Raw genomic sequence first — 22,055 nt, 5'->3', positions numbered from 1 at the left:
CAGATGGTGATTGCAGCCATGAAATTAAAAGACACTTACTCCTTGGAAGAAAAGTTATGACCAATCTAGACAGCATATTGAAAAGCAGAGACATTACTTTGCCAACAAAAGTCCATCTAGTCAAGGCTATGATTTTTCCAGTAGTCATGTATGGATGTGAGAGTTGGACTATAAATAAAGCTAAGCACTGAAGAATTGATGCTTTTGAACTGTGGTGTTGGAGAAGACTGTTGAAAGTCCCTTGGACTGCAAGGAGATCCAACCAGTCCATCCTAAAGGAGATCAGTCCTGGGTGTTCATTGGAAGGACTGATGTTGAAGCCGAAACTCCAATACTTTGGCCACCTGATGTGAAGAGCTGAGTAATTGGAAAAGACCCTGACACTGGGAAAGATTGAGGGCAGAAGGAAAAGGGGATGACAGAGAATGAGGTGGTTCGATGGCATCACCAACTCAATGGACATGAGTTTGGGTAAACTCTGGCAGTTGGTGATGGACAGGGAGGCCTGGAGTGCTGCAGTTCATGGGGCTGCAAAGAGGCGGGCACAACTGAGCCACTGAAGTGAACTGAACAGAATGTTCATAATATCCAGGTTGGATGTGCTCACATTTTTTCTTTTTTTCTAGATGGCAGAATATGAAACATATACTTGGATTAATCATACAAGTAGATTATCACACTACTTTTTGTGCAACAGGTAGAATCAGTTCAAGGACTGACAGAGATTGTTTCCTTCCTACTGCCATCCCAGTACCTAGAATAGAGAAGACACCTGCCGTATGCCTATTGAATGACTGAGTTAATTTATATTTCCTTTGACGAAAGGAATTTTATATGCCAATAAATGAAAATGGCTTCAGTTATACTAGCCCTGCCTGGGGCTAAATGTATTTTATTCATAAAAATATAGATGCACATTTTGCTATTGTAAAAGTAAACACTGGGTTCTATGTACAGCAACACAAAACTGCTAATGACATTGTTATCTGAACTAACATATAATCTGATTTTCTAAAAGAAAAGCATTTCATATTTAGAGTGAGATATTAACAGGTGTATTTCAGAACTCTGGTGAGACAGTCTCTGAATATGTACAGTATTCATCTATTGTTGACATTTTGTACCTATCTTTCTCACAAAATCCATTAGCTTGCCATGTTATCAGGGAACAATACAGTCTTTCAACATTAAACAAATTTGCAGTATTGAGATAGGTATCATTGTAGTAAGGAATAAAAAAATGAAGAAAAAGACAGTAGACAAGATTGCCTACAAGTGAGTCAGATTCTTTGATGATTTTATACTCGTACTGCATAAATGTTTGAGTAGGTCTCTAGTGAATATATATGCATATATTTTATCTTATGGCCATATTCGCCAAGATACAAATATTCATCACTATTTCTTTGAAGTTAAATCTTATGAAATGTGATCTAAATGAATACCTCTTGTTTCAGAGCAGAATGTATAAAGATTAAATTTTTCTCACATTCTTAGGCTTTCTTGTCTGAAAAGACCTCATTTTTCTCACTTTAACATATACAAGTTTTTCATTTTAGAAGTTTGAAAATACAAATCAAAGAAATAATCAGTGTCATCTCTAGGAATTTATATTGTAAGCTTTTTCAATTCATCCTAATTTTATCCTACAGGGCCCCGAGAAAGGTATAATATGGAAATACCACATAAGTTGTAAGCTTTATACACATATGAAGATCAAGGTAAGGTTTGGACAAGTTAACTATCCTGACCACTGACCTTGCAGTGCAGCCATATTAATCTCCATATTACTGAAGAAGCAACTGAGACCTAAAGAGGCAAAATACTTTATTCTGGATTCCATGTGATAATTATAAAAGCTTTGCTTAAAAATCGAAGCTAATATTCATGGGGTCACAAAGAGTCGGACACGACTGAGCGACTGAACTAAACTGAACTGAACTGAATGTTCTTTTTACCAGATCAGAATACTGCTGTGAAACTGTTGATGGACATTAACTACACACCTAATTAGGACTTAAAGATTCATGGTCTTCAGTCAGAGTTATTGACTATGCTAAAACCTTTGATTCTGTGGACCTCAAAAAAGTGTGGGAAATTCTTAAAGAAATGGGAATACCAGACCACCTGACCTGCCTCCTGAGAAATCTGTATGCAGGTAAAGAAGCAACAGTTAGAACTGGACATGGAACAACAGACTGGTTCCAAATAGGAAACAGAGTACGTCAAGGCTGTATACTGTCACCCTGCTTATTTAACTTGTATGCAGAGTACATCATGAGAAATGCTGGACTGGAAGAAGCACAAGCTGGAATCAAGATTGCCGGGAGAAATATCAATAACCTCAGATATGCAGATGACACCACCCTTATGGTAGAAAGTGAAGAGGAACTGAAAAGCCTCCTGATGAAAGGGAAAGAGGAGAGTGAAAAAGTTGGCTTAAAGGTCAACATTCAGAAAATGAAGATCATGGCATCTGGTCCCATCACTTCATGGGAAATAGATGGGGAAACAGTGGAAACAGTGTCAGACTTTATTTTTGGGGGCTCTAAAATCACTGCAGATGGTGATTGCAGCCATGAAATTAAAAGACGCTTACTCCTTGGAAGAAAAGTTATGACCAACCTAGATAGCGTATTGAAAAGCAGAGACATTACTTTGCCAACAAAGGTCCGTCTAGTCAAGGCTATGGTTTTTCCAGTGGTCATGTATGGATGTGAGAGTTGGACTGTGAAGAAAGCTGAGCCCCAAAGAATTGATGCTTTTGAACTGTGGTGTTGGAGAAGACTCTTGAGAGTCCCTTGGACTGCAAGGAGATCCAACCAGTCCATTCTAAAGGAGATCAGCCCTGGGCTTTTTTGGAAGGAATGATGCTAAAGCTGAAACTCCAGTACTTTGGCCAAGTCATATGAAGGGTTGACTCACTGGAAAAGACTCTGATGCTGGGAGGAATTGGGGGCAGGAGCAGAAGGGAACGACAGAGGATGAGATGACTAGATGGCATCACCGACTCGATGGACAAGAGTTTGAGTGAACTCCGGGAGATGGTGATGGACAGGGAGGCCTGGCATGCTGTGGTTCATGGGGTCGTAAAGAGTCAGACATGACTGAGTGACTCAACTGAACTGAAAGTCATATGTGTGTGTGTGTGTGTGTATATATATACTGAGTAGACTTCACACATTATTTGAACATTTTGTGTAAATTTGTACCAATATTAATACCATACTTTTAGACTTCTCATCAACCCACACATCCACAAGGAATATCTGAGGTCATTTGGCCTTTTACAACTCTTGTAGAGTGAAATATTCTGTCATTATTGAGAATTGTGTCAATTGTTTAGATTTAAAATTTTCATTTTTAATTTTAATTCTTCCCAACTTATCTCATGAATCCTTATATTCTACTGTTTCTTCTATAGACATAGACTTCTCCCTACTTGCCACAAGTCCTACTTACTTTTAGAGTGGCTTTGCTTTCATTATTTGTTCTACTTTTAATATATATTTCAAGTGTATCTCTATTGAAGAAATACTATCTGTTTTTCAAGGCTCAAAATAAGTACTATACGTTTTCATCATTTGCTGATTTACCCAACTGAGCTGTGTGGATTTTTTTGCTGTAAATTATAAATAGTAAATATTGTAGCTATGCCTCCATTTCATTAATTTTTATTTTTAAATTTGACTTATTTTTATTGGCATATAGCTGATTTACAATGTGTTAACTTCAGGTGTAAAGGATAGTGATTTAGTGTTATATATATACTGTATATATATATATATATATATATATATATATATACACACACACACATACACAAGTATATATTTAGGTTATTTTCCATTTAATAATTCAGTATTTGTGTGTTATATATATATATACACATACATACATATTATATATATGTGTGTTATATTTACATATATATGTATACAGGTTCTTTTCTGTTATAGTTTTTTACAAAATATTGAATATAGTTCCCTATTCTTTACGGCAGATCCTTGTTGCTTATTTATTTCATATATAGTAGTTCAAATATTTTAATCACAAACTCCTAGTTTATGCCCCTCTTTCCTCTTTGATAAATAAAAGTTTGTTTGCTAAGTCTGTGTGTCATTCCTGTTTTATAAATAAGTTCATTTGTATCATCATTTTTTTTAAGATTCCACATGTAAGTGATATCATAGGCTACTTGTCTTTGTCTGACTTACTTCACTTAGTATGATAATCTCCAGGTCTCCACACGCACACACATGCATGCTTAGTTTTTCAGTTGTATCCAACTCTTTGTGACCCACTGGACTGTGGCCCACCAGGCTTCTCTCTTCATGGGATTTTTCAGGCAAGAGTACTGGAGTAGCTGCCATTTCCTTCTCTAGGAGATCTTCCTGACCCAGGGATCAAACGTGCATTTTCTGTCTCCAGCATTGCAGGAGGATTCTTTACCCACTGAGCTATCAGGAAATAATCTATTATAATTTATATTACTATATTTATAACAATATTATATTATATAATAATTTAAAATATAATTATATTTTATAATAATTAAATTACTATAAAATAATTTATAATTTTATTTTCTATAATCCATGATAATCTCTAGGTCTTTCCATGTTGCTTCAAATGACATTATTTCATTTTTTAATTGCTGAGTAATATTCCATTGTGTGTGTATATCATATTTTTATCCTTTCATCTTCAATGGCATTTACATTGCTTCCATGTCTTGGCTGTTGTAAATAGTGCTGCTATGTCTCAGTCTTAAATTTAGTGTTTTAATTCCTATTTTGCCACTTACTAGACATGTTGCCTTGAACAAATTCCTTAATTTTCTAAGTCACACTCTCCACTTCTGTTTAAGGTAAATGTTAATTTCTACTCTAGCCAATTTATAGAATTGTTGTGAGAAAAGAGTGAAGCAATGGTTTAATATTACACTAAAGTTACATTAATGTTATCATCTTAGCTAGGCAGTAAAGGACTTGAAATTGAAAAGCAGATAGAATCCTAGTCTGACTAGAATGTTCTAACCAAGGTGTTGTGTGACCACTAACGAATTTGGAGATAGCCTGAATCTCAATTCGATTGTCACTCTCCAGAAAAATTATTATGCATGCACAGATCCTTTCATCTGTCCATCTCACTTAGGGCTTTGAACATGGTAGATATTGAAACAGATATTGAACCGAAAAGCCATGTACTTTCAAAGGTTTCACAAATTACAGATTATTCCTGTCCAAAAGAGATGCTTCAGAATATGGTGAGGCTTTAAATAGCAGAAGATGTTAGATCAAAACCCAGTTTATTAACCTGTCCACACAGATTGATGAATACAGTACATTATTTTACTAGTAATGTAACATTTCCCAACATGACTGAGCACCCAGACTGTTGTTTCTGTTTGGGTTCTAAGTCATGGTTATAAAGTTACATAAGTATCAACACCATCTTCATGTGGTGCCTAAGGAATATGTTACCATATTGAACAATTCATACTGCCCTTAAATTCTGGGTGTATGTAAGTATGTCTAGACATAATATGTGAGAAGTGTGATAGTTTTTTCTCCATATTGACAACTAGCTGGTCAATGAACACCAGCATTGCCATTATTTGGTATAAAAATATTTAATATTAATTGAATAATTTTTAAAAACATTTCAGTCTTATTTAAATAATTTAATAAATTATTGGGAGCAAATATATGATATAATGGTGATAACATAATTGGTAATGAAAAACGTATACAAGAAGGAATTTGGGCCAAACTTCAAAAGAACTCTTTGGTTATAAATAACGTACCACTTGAATATTTTACTGGAGACAGGACATTAACTGTGCCAGTAATGATGACATCCTTTGGAACAATTCAAAGATTATGTATGAGATTTTTCTGGATCTCTCTAAAGATGGAGCATATTGATGGAACACATTTCAAATTTGACATGATGGGAATGCTGACTAAATCTTTTTTAAAATGTAATGAGATTAAATCTAGAGAAAATGTAAACTGTACTAAAAAAGTGCAACAAAACAGCTAAAGATTCTCCAAATAAAGAGCAAAACATGGTTAGCAGAAAAAATAAAATTCTGAATTTCCTTTACCCACAGGATATATATATATATATATATATATTTTGCTAGTAAAAAGCTGGCAAATGCTTAATGACAATAACAAAAAAATCTCAAGTAGAATTCAAATGGATGTATATTCAACTGTATCACTGTTAAAGGGATTTATAAATATTTAGGGAAAAATACGTCTTGCAAAGCAAAAGAAACTGCATGTGAAATATGCAACAACAACAACAACCAAATACTTCAATGAAATACATAAAGGTCAGGGAATTATAACAAGATATGCATAACTTTGAAGAAGATTCACATACACACAAAACCTGAAATTAATTTCCATAGAGACCCTTTTGGAGAAGGCAATGGCACCCCACTCCATTACTCTTACCTGGAAAATCCCATGGACGGAGGAGCCTGGTGGGCTGCAGTCCATGGGGTCACGAAGAGTTGGACATGGTTGAACGACTTCACTTTCACTTTTCACTTTCATGCATTGGAGAAGGAAATGGCAACCCACTCCAGTGTTCTTGCCTGGAGAATCCCAGGGACGGGGGAGCCTGGTGAGCTGCCGTCTATGGGATCGCACAGAGTTAGACATGACTGAAGCGACTTAGCAGCAGCAGAGACCCTTTTCTCGGGCATCGTATATCGTGGTGTTTTCTCAATCAAAGACAGATTTGAAAATATTAAATAACTTCTATTTTTATTTTTTATTACAGCATATCAGTATTAAAATATTGAGGGACCAATAACTTCTAAAATATTGTAAGTCTCTAGATGATGCTTTAAGAACTAGTAAATATTTCCATATGTTAGTGATAAAATTTATATGATAAATTTAAATATTTTACAATAATTTCCATAATAAATTTATTTATTGTAATTGATTATAACATTTAATATAACACTATTAACTATTTATAAATCTGTTCTTTTATAAATAAGGAAGTTACAGTTAATAAGTTTCTCTATATTGAGATTGCTTTTAAAAATAACTAAAGTTTTAAGAAATCAAGAATGGGTGTCTAATATTTCATTGCTATCAGTAGAATATAAATTATGTGAAAAACACCTAATTATAGTAACATAATTAAGGATTCTGCTGGAATGAAGTCAAGAAAATGAAATACTGTGGAATAAATATGTAATAATTTATTAACCGAGCTTCCCATGTGGTTCAGTGGTAAAGAATCCCCTTGCCAGTGCAGCAGACATGGGTTCAATCCCTGAGTGGGAAAGATCCCCTGGAGAAGGAAACTCAACCCACTCCAGAATTCTTGCCTGAGAAATCCCATGGACAGAGGAACCTGGGGGCTACAGTCCATGGAGTCACAAAGAGTTGAACATGACTTAGCTGGTAAAGAATCCTCCTGCAATGCAGGAGACCCTGGTTCGATTCCTGGGTCAGCAAGATCCACTGGAGAAGGGATAGGCTACCCCCTCCAGTATTCTTGGGTTTCCCTTGCGGCTCAGCTGGTAAAGAATCTGCCTGCAATGTGGGAGACCTGGGCTTGATCCCTGGGTTGGGAAGATACCCTCAAGAAGAGAAAGGCTACTCGCTTCAGTATCCTGGCCTGGAGAATTCCATGGACCATGTAGTCCATGCGGTTGCAGAGTCAGACTCGACTGAATGACTTTCACTTTCTCTTTCCACTTTAGCGATCAAACAATAACAACAAATTTATTAATTATGCATGTTTTTATATTTTTATTTAAACATATTGCTAGTTTATCAACAGAAGAATCAGACACGTGCAATAAAAATTTAACTTAGTCATACATTGCCTACTTTAAATAAAAAAGCAGACATCTATACTCATATATAATGGGGATTCTTTGGTAGCACAGGGGTAAAGAATCTGCCTGCCAATGCAGCAGACACAGGAGACAGGCACTCTATCCCTGGGTCAGAAAGATTCTCTGGAGGATGTAATGGCAATCCACTCCAGTGTTCTTGCCTGGGAAATCCCATGGACAGAGGAGCATGGCAGGCAACAGCACATGGGTTGCTAGAGTTGATACGACTGATCACTGAGTACACACACATGTTTATATATATTATTCTTATTGTGAGGAAATTTTGAAAAGATAGATGGCTTTTCACTACATATGCTAACATGGTTCATCATTTCAAATATGTAAACCCATAGCATGAAGGTCTCGTTTTGGATTCTTGTCACTGTCCACAAATTTTAACTGAGAGACCTATGCTGAATACACCCAACTTTTGGACTCTCCTCATTAAACACACTACTCCACTATGTACATACATTGCAAGATATAAGTCACTTGCAGGGCTTATGCTTTTCAGAGATAATATTGACATTAATTTAAGAAGATATGAAATATTATATCTTGTAAAAACTATGCAGCCTTGGATAAGTTCCTATTTCCTGTCTGTCTTATATTGACCACATCTGTGCTCTGCAGAAGAAATTACTTTTCCTATTACTTGATTTATGTGCATATTTCCTTTGTTAAGTTGGCCTTGGGACATACTGTCAATGGTATTTTTTGAACTTCATAAAATAATCAGCATATAAAATCAAGCATGACATATTTAGAAAGACAGACCTCTCTTGATTGTTGTGATAGATTTCTTTCATCTCATTTTTTTCTGAAGCAGTTCCATTTGATTATCAGAAATCATAATTTAATCTTGCTGAAAGCTATATACCTACAAGTATAACCTTACAATCATAAATTGGACTTTGTGATGTCAAACAGAATGTAAAAGACAACTATCCCGCCTTTCTATCTCTAAATTAACATGAGGAAGACTACACATTTACAAAAGAAAATTGAGGCCAGTATTAGCATGATATTAAAAGACGCTTACTCCTTGGAAGGAAAGTCATGACCAAACAGGACAGCATATTAAAAAGCAGAGACATTACTTAGTCAACAAGAGTCCATCTAGTCAAGGCTATGGTATTTCCAGTAGTCATGTTTGGATGTGGGAGTTCGACTATAAAGAAAGCTGAGCACAGAAAAACTGATGCTTTTGAATTGTGGTGTTGGAGAAGACTCTTGAGAATCACTTGGATTGCAGGGAGATCCAATAGGTCCACCCTAAAGGAAATCAGTCCTGGGTGTTCATTGGAAGGACTGCTGTTGAAGCTGAACTCCAACATTTTGGCCACCTGATGCAAAGAGCTGACTCGTTGGAAAAGACCCTAATGTTGGGAAAGATTGGAGGCAGGAGGAAAAGGGGATGACAGAGGATGAGATCATTAGATGGCATCACTGACTCAATGGACATGAGTTTGGTTAAACTCCACCAGTTGGTGATGGACAGGGAGACCTGGCATACTGAGGTTCAGTTCAGTTCAGTTCAGTCCCACAGTCATGTCCAACTCTTTGTGACCTCATGAACTACAGCAAGCCAGGCCTCCCTGTCCATCACCAACTCCCTGAGTTCACTCAGACTCACATCCATTGAGTCAGTGATGCCATCCAGCCATCTCATCCTCTGTTGTCCCCTTCTCCTCCTGCCCCCAATCCCTCCCAGCATCAGTCTTTTCCAATGAGTCAACTCTTCACATGAAGTGGCCAAAGTATTGGAGTTTCAGCTTTAGCATCAGTACTTCCAAAGAACACCAAGGACTGATCTCCTTTAGAAGGGACTGGTTGGATCTCCTTACAGTCCAAGGGACTCTCAAGAGTCTTCTCCAACACCACAGTTCAAAAGCATCAATTCTTGGCACTCAGCTGTCTTCACAGTCCAACTCTCACATCCATACATGACCACTGGAAAAACCATAGCCTTGACTAGACGGACCTTTGTTGGCAAAGTAATGTCTCTGCTTTTCAATATGCTATCTGGGTTGGTCATAACTTTCCTTCCAAGGAGTAAGCGTCTTTTGATTTCACGGCTGCAGTCACCATCTGCAGTGATTTTGGAGTCCAAAAAATAAGGTCTGACACTGTCTCCACTGTTTCCCCATCTATTTCCCATGAAGTGATGGGACCAGATGCCATGATCTTAGTTTTCTGAATGTTGAGCTATAAGCCAACTTTTTCATTCTCCTCTTTCACTTTCATCAGGAGATTTTGAGTTCCTCTTCACTTTCTGCCATAAATGTGGTGTCATCTGCACATCTGAGGTTATTGATATTTCTCCCGGCAATGTTGATTCCAGCTTGTGCTTCTTCCAGCCCAGTGTTTCCCATGATGCACTCTTCATCGAAGTTAAATAAGCAGGGTGACAATATGCAGCCTTGACATACTCCTTTTCCTATTTGGAACCAGTCTGTTGTTCCATGTCCAGTTCTAACTGTTGCTTCCTGACCTGCATACAGGTTTCTCAAGAGGCATGTCAGGTGGTCTGGTATTCCCTTCTCTCTCAGAATTTTCCACAGTTTATTGTGATCCACACAGTCAAAGGCTTTGGCATAGTCAATAAAGCAGAAATAGATGTTTTTCTGGAACTCTCTTGCTTTTTTGATGATCTAGCAGATGTTGGCAATTTGATCTCTGATTCCTCTGCCTTTTCTAAAACCAGCTTGAACATCTGGAAGTTCACTGTTCACGTATTGCTGAAGCCTGGCTTGGAGAATTTTGAGCATTACTTTACTAGTGGGTGAGATGAGTGCAATTGTGCTGTAGTTTGAGCATTCTTTGGCATTGCCTTTCTTTGGAATTGGAATGAAAACTGACCTTTTCCAGTCCTGTGGCCACTGCTGAGTTTTCCAAATTTGCTGGCATATTGAGTGCAGCGCTTTCACAGTATCATCTTTTAGGATTTGAAATAGCTCAACTGGAATTCCATCACCTTCACTAGCTTTGTTCGTAGTGATGCTTTCCAAGGCCCACTTGACTTCACATTCCAGGATGTCTGGCTCTAGGTGAGTGATCACACCATTGTGATTACCTTGATCGTGAAGATCTTTTTTGTACAGTTCTTCTGTGTATTCTTGCCACCTCTTCTTAATATCTTCTGCTTCTGCTTAGGTCCATACCATTTCTGTCCTTTATCGAGCCCATCTTTGCCTAAAATGTTTCTTTGGTATCTCTAATTTTCTTGAAGAGATCTCTAGTCTTTCCCATTCTGTTGTTTTCCTCTATTTCTTTGCATTGATCGATGAGGAAGGCTTTCTTATCTCTCCTTGCTATTCTTTGGAACTCTGCATTCAGAATCTTATATCTTTCCTTTTCTCCTTTGCTTTTCACTTCTCTTCTTTTCACAGCTATTTGTAACATGGGGTTGCAAAGAGTCGGACAAGACTGAGTGAGTGAACTGAACTGAATTATCATGAAAACTTTATCAATATTTAAGAATCCTATAGCTAAGATACAGTGTAGCCAAAAAGTAATAGTCTATCTATCTATCTGTCTATCTGTTTATCTTCAGTTATTTTTAGAAAGAGAGCCATAAATTCCTCTTGTGTATTTCTGGACATTCCAGGTATCATCTTGTCTTTTTTAATTTATTTAATATATAAATCATCTCAATTGCTTATCTCAATTCTTGTGGAAAGTGAAAATCTCTTGGCAACATTTCCAAAATTTCTAGAAGCTTATCTTTTCATGTTCATTTTTTTTGTCTTGTTGCAGTTTAAATTTCAACGACTAATACATAGTTATTGTCTTTCCGTCCTCTGTTAGAATACAGAGATGAATCCCATCTTCTTCTAGAAAATACATGTAAGCATACAACTTTATCAAGATTTAAGACAACAGAATTTAATAAGCAAATTTTTAAAACAATTGTACTAGTACATTGTTCAAGTCTCAAGTGGCAGGAAAGAAGTGTGTTAATACCTGGTATTCATTTATCTTCCTTCGTAGCTGTTCAGGATCTAGGATGTCTCATTCTCTGTCTCTTCTGTCTGCCCTTTCATTACCTCACACTGTAAAACATTTGAGGATTTTTGCCAATAAAAGACAATTTTTGATACTTGACACTTTTTCAGATAATGCAATTTATCTTTATTCCCTTATGTTAACAATTAATAATTTCTTCCAGAAATCCTTGGGTTTTCTAAATTTTGGATTAAACATTTTGTATATTTCAGCAATAAATTTTTTATAGCAGCAATCTTTCTATCAGTTAAAAATGAGCTCATAGGAGATAAAATAATAGCAAGTCTAATGCAGTCTTCCTTCACTTGTTCTTAAGTGGAACTTACATTCTTATGCAAGACATATAATGAATCTCTAAGACTTTTCTTCTATATATCTCAGCTAAGGAATAGAATGAGATCTAATCTGGAGTGACTTTCCTCATCTGTCCACTCTTAGGGTTTTCCAGGGTAAGTCACATTGTTAAGCTAACAAAGCAAAACTAAGTAAAATAAAACCATGTGTGCCACCAAGGTTTCATTATTTTAAAACTCACTGTAGCCTACTGGAAACTCTATCAACTCCAATCCAAAATACTGGCCCAACTCTATCTTTGAATGTGATCCTATTCTTTTAAACAATGAACCCTTATTGAAACTTATATTACATCCATAAAACTATAGTGAGTCTTCAGTTGAAGTATATTCTCCTTCATAGATGTTTGTGAACGATCAGTTCCAGGTTGAGAGAAATTATATTACTTTACTCTCTCTGTAGTTAAGCAGCTAAACTTTAGGTATACTTACAGAGTCAAGATCTCAGTTTCCATAATTCTGATGCTAGGAACTCAATCTGCTTTCATTTTTCTCTTTGAACATTGCAACTGAAAACTTTATTTCCTCTAAATAGCCTGTGAAGTATAATTCAGTCTTGTCAAGGAATACAGAGTACAATGTATAACCAAACAGGGAGTCTGGTGATTTTCATATGTTTTATTTCACTGATTCTAATGTTTTACCTACATGTGTGTGTGTGTGTGTGTGTGTATTTTAACTATATTTTAACATTTCAGAAATCAGGACAGATTACTTAATTCCTATTCCTCACTGTCTGTAAAGTAAGTTCTAGTATTATTCTAATGTATTTATTTATTAATGTCAAAGTTTTATTGATAATCAGTACGATTCAGTAGCTCAGTCGTGTCTGGTTTTTTGCAATCCCATGAACCATAGCACGCCAGGCCTCCCTGTCCATCACCAACTCCCAGAGTCCACCCAAACCCATGTCCATTGAGTCTGTGATGCCATACAACCATCTCATCCTCTGTCATCCCCTTCTCCTCCTGCCCTCAATCTTTCCGAACATCAGGGTCTTCTCAAATGAGTCAGCTCTTCACATAAGGCGGCCAAAATCTTGGAGTTTCATCTTTAACATTAGTCTTTCCAATGAACACCCAGGACTGATTTCCTTTAGGATGGACCTGTTGGATCTCCTTGCTTTCCAAGGGACTCTCAAGAGTCTTCTCCAACATCACAGTTCAAAAGCATCAATTCTTCTGTGCTCAGCTTTATTTATAGTCCAACTCTCACATCCATACATGACTACTGGAAATACCATAGCTTTGACTAGATGGACTTTTGTTGACAAAGTAATGTCTCTGCTTTTTAATATGCTATCTAGTTTAGTCATAACTTTCCTTCCAAGGAGTAAGCGTCTTTTAATTTCATGGCTGCAGTCACCATCTGAAGTGATTTTGGAGCCCCCAAAAATAAAGTCTGACACTGTTTCCCCATCTATTTGCCATGAAGTGATGGGACCAGATGCCATGATCTTAGTTTTCTGAATGTTGAGCTTTAAGCCAACCTTTTCACTCTCCACTTTCACTTTCATCAAGAGGTTCTTTAGTTCCTCTTCACTTTCTGCCATAAGAGTGGTGTCATCTGCATATCTGAGGTTATCGATATTTCTCCCAGCAATCTTGATTCCAGCTTGTGCTTCTCCCAGCCCAGCGTTCCTCATAATGTACTCTACATACAAGTTAAATAAGCAGGGTGACAATATACAGCCTTGACGTACTCCTTTTCCTATTTGGAACCAGTCTGTTGTTCCATGTCCAGTTCTACTGTTGCTTCCTGACCAGCATATAGGTTTCTCAAGAGGCAAGTCAGGTGGTCTGGTAATCCCAATTATTGATAATCACTTGGAAAGAAACAAAGAATGGTTTTAATAAAGAATCTGCAAAGCTCAAAATTCTTATGAATTTATTTTTAGGTGCCCTTGAACTTAATAATGATCTAATTTTTATTTTTTGATCAAGAATATGACATTGAAAAAATACCCCCTTATAAGATTAGTTTAAAGCCTCCACTCAGGGACTTCCCTGGTTGTCAAGTGGTTAAGATTTTGTCTTCCAACGCAAGGGGTGCAGTTTGATATCTAATTTGTGGGCAAAAATTCCATATGCCTTGTGGCCAAAAAAAAAAAAAAATCATACAACAGAAGAAATATTGTAACAAATTCAATAAAGATTTAAAAAATGATATTATACATGTTTCAATGCCATTCTAAAAAAAAGATTTTAAAAATGGTCCATTTTAAAAAAATCTTTGAAAAGTGTTAAAAAATAAAATGTAAAACCTCCACTTAGGACAGGATATGCTAACTAAAGTTCCTTCAGTAGGTGATAAACATAGGATAGTAATTTGCATTTCTGAAAACCTCAGATGGGGCCACACAATTTATATGGGTTTTACTTCAGTGTATTCTCCACTCTTACAATTGTACTGTTTAATCTTTAAGTTTTATAAGATTTTTGGCTTTCCCTAGGCTTTTTGTTTTCATGATTTTACTGACATTTAAGAAGATGAAAATTGTCATTGAAAGCTATCATTATACAAGAATCCAAGTGGACAATGAGGACTTTTTCCTGTTGGTGGGGAAATGCTTTTCTATCTGGTTAAATTATATACAATTTTTTTTTTTACACAACCCAACTAAAAGGGAGGAAGGAGCACCTGGCCTGGTCAAGACATCTCAGTATCATTTGTAGATAAAGGCACAGCCAGATCTTTAACACCTAAGTCAGCTGGCCTAAGCTGTCACGGGCTCAGTGGAGCATTCCCTGTAACCCATGTGCCTTCCATTCCTAGGGTAGGATAGTTCAGGCTGATGAACATATGCTGAATGCCTCTCTCATGCTAGACATTGTGCCAGACATTTTAATATACATTTTTTTAAATTATTGAACATTCTATAAGGGTTATATACTATTGGTAGTCTAGTTTATAGATAAGGCAGCTGAGGCTGAAAGAGTTAAATAATTTGCAGAAACTCAAACAGCTCATAAGTGGGACTTTTACTCAGCCCTATGGACTGCTGGTCAGTTTAAGGACTGTTCTTTGCTTTCAATCAAAGTATAATGTTTCTTGTGAATGCAGCTAATTTCCCTTCCCTTATTATGTTAGACATCGACTCCTCTTTCTGTGTGACTGTGACCTGTCTAGGTGTATCTCAGAATTCTTAAGTCTCTTCAAGTATTGATAGTTTGCTTCATAAGCCCTACATTTTGAGAAATATGTATATCATTAATATCACCAAAGCACCAGAAATTAGTGCATATTCAATTTTCGTGTGTGTGTGTCTGAGTCATGTCTGACTCTTTACAACCCTTGGACTCTAGCCCACAAAGCTCCTCTTTCTATGGAATTTTCTAGGCAAGAATCCTGGAATGAGTTGCTGTTTCCTCCTCCAGGGGATATTCCTGACCCAGAGATTGAACCTGTTTCTCCTGAATTGCAGGAAGATTCTTTTTGGCTGAGCTGTCCTACCCTTTCACCCTCAATCACCCTACCCTTCATTTTTTTTCATGAATGGATCAATATACATACATTATTATAATTATTGTTATTATGACTACTATAATTATTATTAAGAGTGCTAATTTTGTTAGTTATTTAGATAAACTTTTAACACTGAAAGCAAGTACAGGAGGATACACAGTGAATTAAAGCAATGATAATTTATATTGACTGAACAACTACTCTACCACAGGTGCTGTACTGAACACTCTTACTAATGTTTAAAACTTTTCAATAACCATGGAATATATACCATTGTCCCTATTGTACAGATGAGGAGATCAAGTATTAGAAAGGATAAGTAGCTTTCCTGAGGCTAGTACTAATGAGTGGAAGAGCCACGATTCTAAGCCACATGTAACTACAAAGCCTGAATCTTTATGTGCCTCCCTGAAAATAGAGATTGTATTTTATCCATAGGCCCTATTATACAGTAAGTTCTGAAGAGGTTTTTTTTTTTTTTTTTTTTTAAATAATAAACAAAAAACACCTGACGACTGTTCCATGAAATATTATTTATCAATAGATAAATTTAGTAGAACTTCTGGATTTTAATTTGCTAATCTAAAAAGTAATTAATTATTTTGGATAAATTCAAGTTATTTTCAGTTATAAAATGCTTGATTCTACTTCCTGCAGGGCATGTATCTCTACAACACAGAAGTAAATTCCTATAGTTATTGAAAAGACTACTTTAAGTGGGATCCTTTCAACAGGTTTACTTCTACTTTATTCTCATAATCACTTGTTGGAGTAGAGAGAGATTTAAATAGTAATACATTTGTATTTTTCCTTTTGAATCCACTTAATTTACTCCTCAAAATTTGTTGAAAGTCCATTTTTGAAGATCTCAAAAGATAGCATCTTATAAAAGTGTGATGTAGAGCAGCTTATTATGCTTTGAATGCCTGTCTTGTTCACATTTTTTTTTTTTTCCACAGAAAAGTTGACCATATAGGCTTCTTATTGGCTTGGCTTGTTTGACTAATACTCAGTATTGGTCTCAAGGGCTAGTGATTTTTAGGTTGACCCGTGGCCCACTGGTGACTAGATAGGAGAGCTATACTTGAGCAATATTGTATCAGTGACCAACTGAACCTATATTACACCTCTTCCTCTCCTTCTTTCTCTCTCTCTCACTGTCACTCTCTTTCAAAATCTTTTAAAAATATGCATATGATGGTGTAGATCATCAAAGGCTGTAGAAAATATATCTTCGGTGCCTCCTAAAACACTCATGGGGTTGCAAAAAGCTGGACACGATTGAGCGACTGAACTGAACTGAAAACATTTTCTTCCTCTACACAAAGTGAAAATTTAAGTGAAGTAAATTTATGCTAGATTTCACTTAGCATAAAAGGGTTGACTATGTAACTCATTTCCCAACCTTTTACATAGATTACCTTAATTTCTTTCAGCCAACTTTATTTTCTCCCTATTACTCTCAGCTTGGTTCTTTTTCTTCCAGATCCCAAACACAGCAGGAAGCTTAAGTTTTAAATATCTATTTCTAACTGGTAAAGAAGGCAGAATTCTTTGTAGGCAACAACTCTGCAACCAGTGCTCAATTGGGAAGTATTTATATAAAAGTCCTTAGTAAGGAAGTCATTTATGTAACAGGTCAATAAGTGTGTGTTCACCTCTGACCAAAACCCAGTATGTGATTCAACCATCCAAATGAAGAATTTCAGAAACATATCTGTATTTGTGTGAATAATCAGAATGTGTAAATAAATATCAATACATGCTGCTTAACATCCATAAAATTTAATAGTTTAACTTGTACATTTTCCAAGAAATTCAGTTTTTATTTTGATTTAAATTATCAGTTTTAATTCTCTGGGTGGTTAGAAACAGTACTTTAGTTAGTCTTCCAATCCTATTGCATATTTTGTCATGTATCTTGATGGAGTACATGTATTTAAGTGTATGTATGAAAGAGAAAGTGTGTGTGAGAGTGTGTATGTGAAAAGTTTTCAGCCGTAAATATTTATTTTTCATTTATTAGGGGCCCTATAACTGTACTGAAATGCTTTTGTTAACATGCAGACCTTTGATACTCAAAGTGTGGTTCTTGAACCAGCAGCTTTGGCTTCATAAAGAACTTATTAGAAATGTTGAATTTTGATGTTTAAACCAAATGTATTGAATGAGAATCTGCATTAACTTGATCCTCAGCAGGTGATTTGTGTGCACGGTGCATTTTAAGAAGTACTGCTGAGGAGCATTACTCCTATAACTCTGTCCTGGGTGATACTCATTGTTTTCATCATTGTCTTTCTCTTCATTTTGAACAACATCATAATATATTTTCTTATCTCTGTTTCCTTTAGATTGTGATGTTTCAGTTTTCAGTGATCCCTTTATTCCTTATTTATCTTGTTTTCATTATCACTGTCACAAATAGTATTTTTCTTGGGCACTTTACCTTACCACATGGGATTTCAGATTTTGAATACCCTGTATTATGGTTATCAAATGTTTTGGTTAATTTCATCACTAATCATGAAATGGAGCAGGACTTGTAGTCCTTCCCCACCATGTTCTCAGCCTGACTTTTGACTTTAGCCAAAGAATAAGTTTAATAAGTGAGAAATGTAGAAACAAATAAATGCAAACCAACAAGGCTAAATAATAATGGTTCAGTCATTAAGTGAAGTCAAGGAACCTTGGTTTCTCCTCAAGGGCTAGTGGCTCAGTTGGTAAAGAATCTGTCTGCATTGTGGGAGACCTGGGTTCAGTCCCTGGGTTGGAAAGGTCCCCTGGAGAAGGGAAAGGCTACCCACTCTAGTATTCTTAATACTTAAAAAGTATTAAGTGACTTTCACTTTTACTTTCTTTCAAAGGCTATAGATAATATTTTGAGCCATATCCTGTGAGCTGTCTTAAAGGTACAAAACTTCCACCAGGTGGAAAAAGTTAACTATATGATGACCAGGCTGTAGCCATGATCTAAGCTGCCACAATTCCGAAAATTAACCTCAATTATATGGGAATAAAAAAATCCAGGAACTGAAAATTAATTCTGCTTAAAACAGTCAAGATGACCCTGATTAGACCACCCTATGACCAATTCCAAGATGACTGTCAGAGCTATGTGTAGCCCCCTTCCTCTGCTTATAAAATACTCTGCTCACTGATTGTCAGTACAGGGAGTCAGCCCTTGGACAGGAGTTCCCCACTCTCCTCTCCCCAGCTGTTTACCCAAAATAAAACAAACTTCCCTTTCCACTAATCTTGCATCTTTATTAGATTTTGAGCAGGGAGCACCAAGACCCCCACTTTAGGTGGCAATCATAAGTTTCATCTTGATCCCATTGATTCAGATATTTATACATTTAAAACTCATTTGATACTGTATATCTTAGGACAGGCTGTTTATTTATGAGTCTAAACTTTTTAATTAATTCCATTAGAAGATTGTCCCTCTCTGACATGAAACAAATGAATATCCTATTTGTATATATTGATATTTCTATTTTTTAACATTCTATTTCCTGGAACATGGTGGAAGAAGAGTCTTGGGATTCAAGTCCTCTTCTTCTCCTTTCAAGCTAAATAGTCCTTGGCAAATAATTTCCCTTAATGCAATATCTTCAAAACTGGTATAGGAATAGGTTTTGTAATGAAGGAGAAATGAATTCTCTAAAGCATCTAAAAAAGCATTTTGGACACCACTGGCTCTCAAATATGGCAAAGTCTTTTCTTTATCCCACATAGATACAGAAAAGAAATAAAATGTCTGTGTTTCTCACATTGCTGTCTCATCCTGAACTGCTACCTCCTTGGCAAACCAAACTTTTGAAACTTCAGCTCTTCCTGGATGCCATGTCCGGATCACATATTGCTCTTCATGACCTGGGGATTCCTTGAGCCACTGAGATTGTCCCCTGGATTTCTTGACTTCTGAAAGCTAGCAGTGATATGAGGCATGAAAGAAACTTCTGCTCAGACACTTAATGAAAATAAGGTAATACAACCATGAGCAATCTGCTTAAAAATATATGAGAAATGAACCTATATTTGCATTTCTGTTCTTAGACTATCTCATCAGTGTCTATAAGACTCTAAAGTGTGGAGAATTTGTTTTTTGAGGGAGGAATAAGTATCCTCAAAGAACAATGCATACCAAGAAATTTTTGAGATATATAATGCCAGTGAGATTATTCATCTATTTTATCATTACAAATTTTAATAATCACTTGGTAAATAATGTTTTAGATCCTGTATATACAAGGATGATAAAATTTTATCTCCTCATAGAACTTAAATCCATGTGAGAAAAAAATAATTAACAAATTAAAAGACAAAAGCCATAACTTCAGAGATGTTAAAAATTATGAGGAAAATACTATAAGGTAATGTGATAGAATTTATACAAAAATTATCCCAATTCTCTAGCTCTCCTTATATCAATGCTCTTTGCTACATGGCCTGGTAGTTACTCCCATTAATAAGCGTGGTCTTTTTTTGTCACCTCTGGACTCTGGGTTGGCTTTGTGATTTGGGGATTATGATGGAAATGACAGTGTGCCATTTCTGTGAATGAGTCTCAGAACCTAGCATGTGCTTCCACTGGCTCTTTTAAAGTAAGGCTGGACTAACCTGCTGGATAATGAGGAATTTATGACCCTGACACTGGCATTAACCCATGCATCAGTCAGTGAACCACCAGATATGTAAGTAAAGTCATCATAGAACAGCCAATCCCATAGCCAATTCACCAGTTGATGCAGGAAGGAACCTAGCTGACATCAGCCGAACCTACCTGGCCTTAAAGAGTAGATTTACTCATGCTCAAATCCATAGACTTAGCCATAGACTCGGGGGAAATAATTCATAATTACTTGTTTAACATTCTAAATTTTAAAGTGGTCTATCACACATCAATAGGTAACTGATACAGGTGGAAATGACTGGGAGAAAGTCTGGATGTTAGATACAATGAAGAAGGGACATCAAAGAGACTTTTTTTGAACTGAGGGGAGGAAAAATGATAAAATGTTAGCAATGCAGGCATTTGGGATCTATCTAGGTAGGAGCTATAAAAAGCACTAAGGCACTAAGGAAGCACTAGAGAAAGTTTGTCAGAACAAGGGAAAATCAGGGTGACTTTAAGAAAATAATCAAGAAGATTAATTAAAAACATCACTGGTAAGATAAGCAGATGCCTCATTAGGCAAATTACTTTGGCATTGAGTGGCTGGATTAGGGAGGGTTTGTATGCAGTATTCAGTTATGTCCAACTCTTTCTGACTGCATGGACAGTAGCCCGCCAGGTTCCCCTTTGCCTAGGATTTTCCGGGCAAAATGGTGGAGTGGGTTGCCATTTCCTACTCCAGGGGATCTTCCTGACCCAGGGACTGACCTGTGGCTCTTGTACTTCCTTTATTGGTAGGCGGTTCTTTACAATTGTGCCACCTGGGAAGCCCCAGTGAAGGTTTCAGTTCAGTTCAGTTCAGTCGATACGTCCTGTCCGACTGTTTGCAACCCCATGAACTGCAACACATCAGGCCTCCCTGTCCATCATCAACTCCCAGAGTTTAACCAAACTCATGTCCACTGAGTCGGTGATGCCATCAGCCATTCTCATCGTCTGTTGTCCCCTTCTACTCGTGCCGTAAATCTTTCCCAACATCAGTGTCTTTTCAAATGAGTCAGCTCTACGCATTAGGTGGCCAATGTATTGGAGTGTCAGCTTCAGCATCAGTCCTTCCAATGAACATTCAGGACTGATCTCCTTTAGAATAGACTAGTTGGATCTCCTTGCAGTCCAAGGAATTCTCAAGAGTCTTCTCCAACACCACAGTTGAAAAGCATCTGTTCTTCAGTGCTCAGCTTTCTTTATAGTCCAACACTCACATCCATACTTGACTACTGGAAATACCATAGCCATGACAAGATGGACCTTTGTTGGCAAAGTAATGTCTCTGCCTTTTAATATGCTGTCCAGGTTGGTCATAACTTTTCTTCGAAGGAGTAAGCATCTTTTAAATTTCATGGCCGCAGTCACCCTTTGCAGTGATTTTGGAACCCCCTAAAATAAAATTTGACCCTGTTTCCACTGTTTCCCCATCTATTTTCCATGAAGTGATAGGACCGGATGCCATGATTTTAGTTTTCTGAATGTTGAGCTTTAAGCCAACTTTTTCACACTCCCCTTGAACTGTCATCAGTAGGATTTTTAGTTCTTCTTCACTTTCTGCCATAAGGGTGGTGTCACCTACATATCTGAGGTTATTGATATTTCTCCCAGCAATCTTGATTCCAGCTTGTGTTTCCTACAGCCCAGCTTTTCTCATGATGTGAGATATATACACTGCATATAAATT

This window comes from Bubalus bubalis, chromosome 16, assembly GCF_019923935.1.
Source record: "Bubalus bubalis isolate 160015118507 breed Murrah chromosome 16, NDDB_SH_1, whole genome shotgun sequence".
NCBI classification, from domain to species: Eukaryota; Metazoa; Chordata; class Mammalia; order Artiodactyla; family Bovidae; genus Bubalus; species Bubalus bubalis.
Note: the sequence above shows the minus strand (reverse complement) of the source record.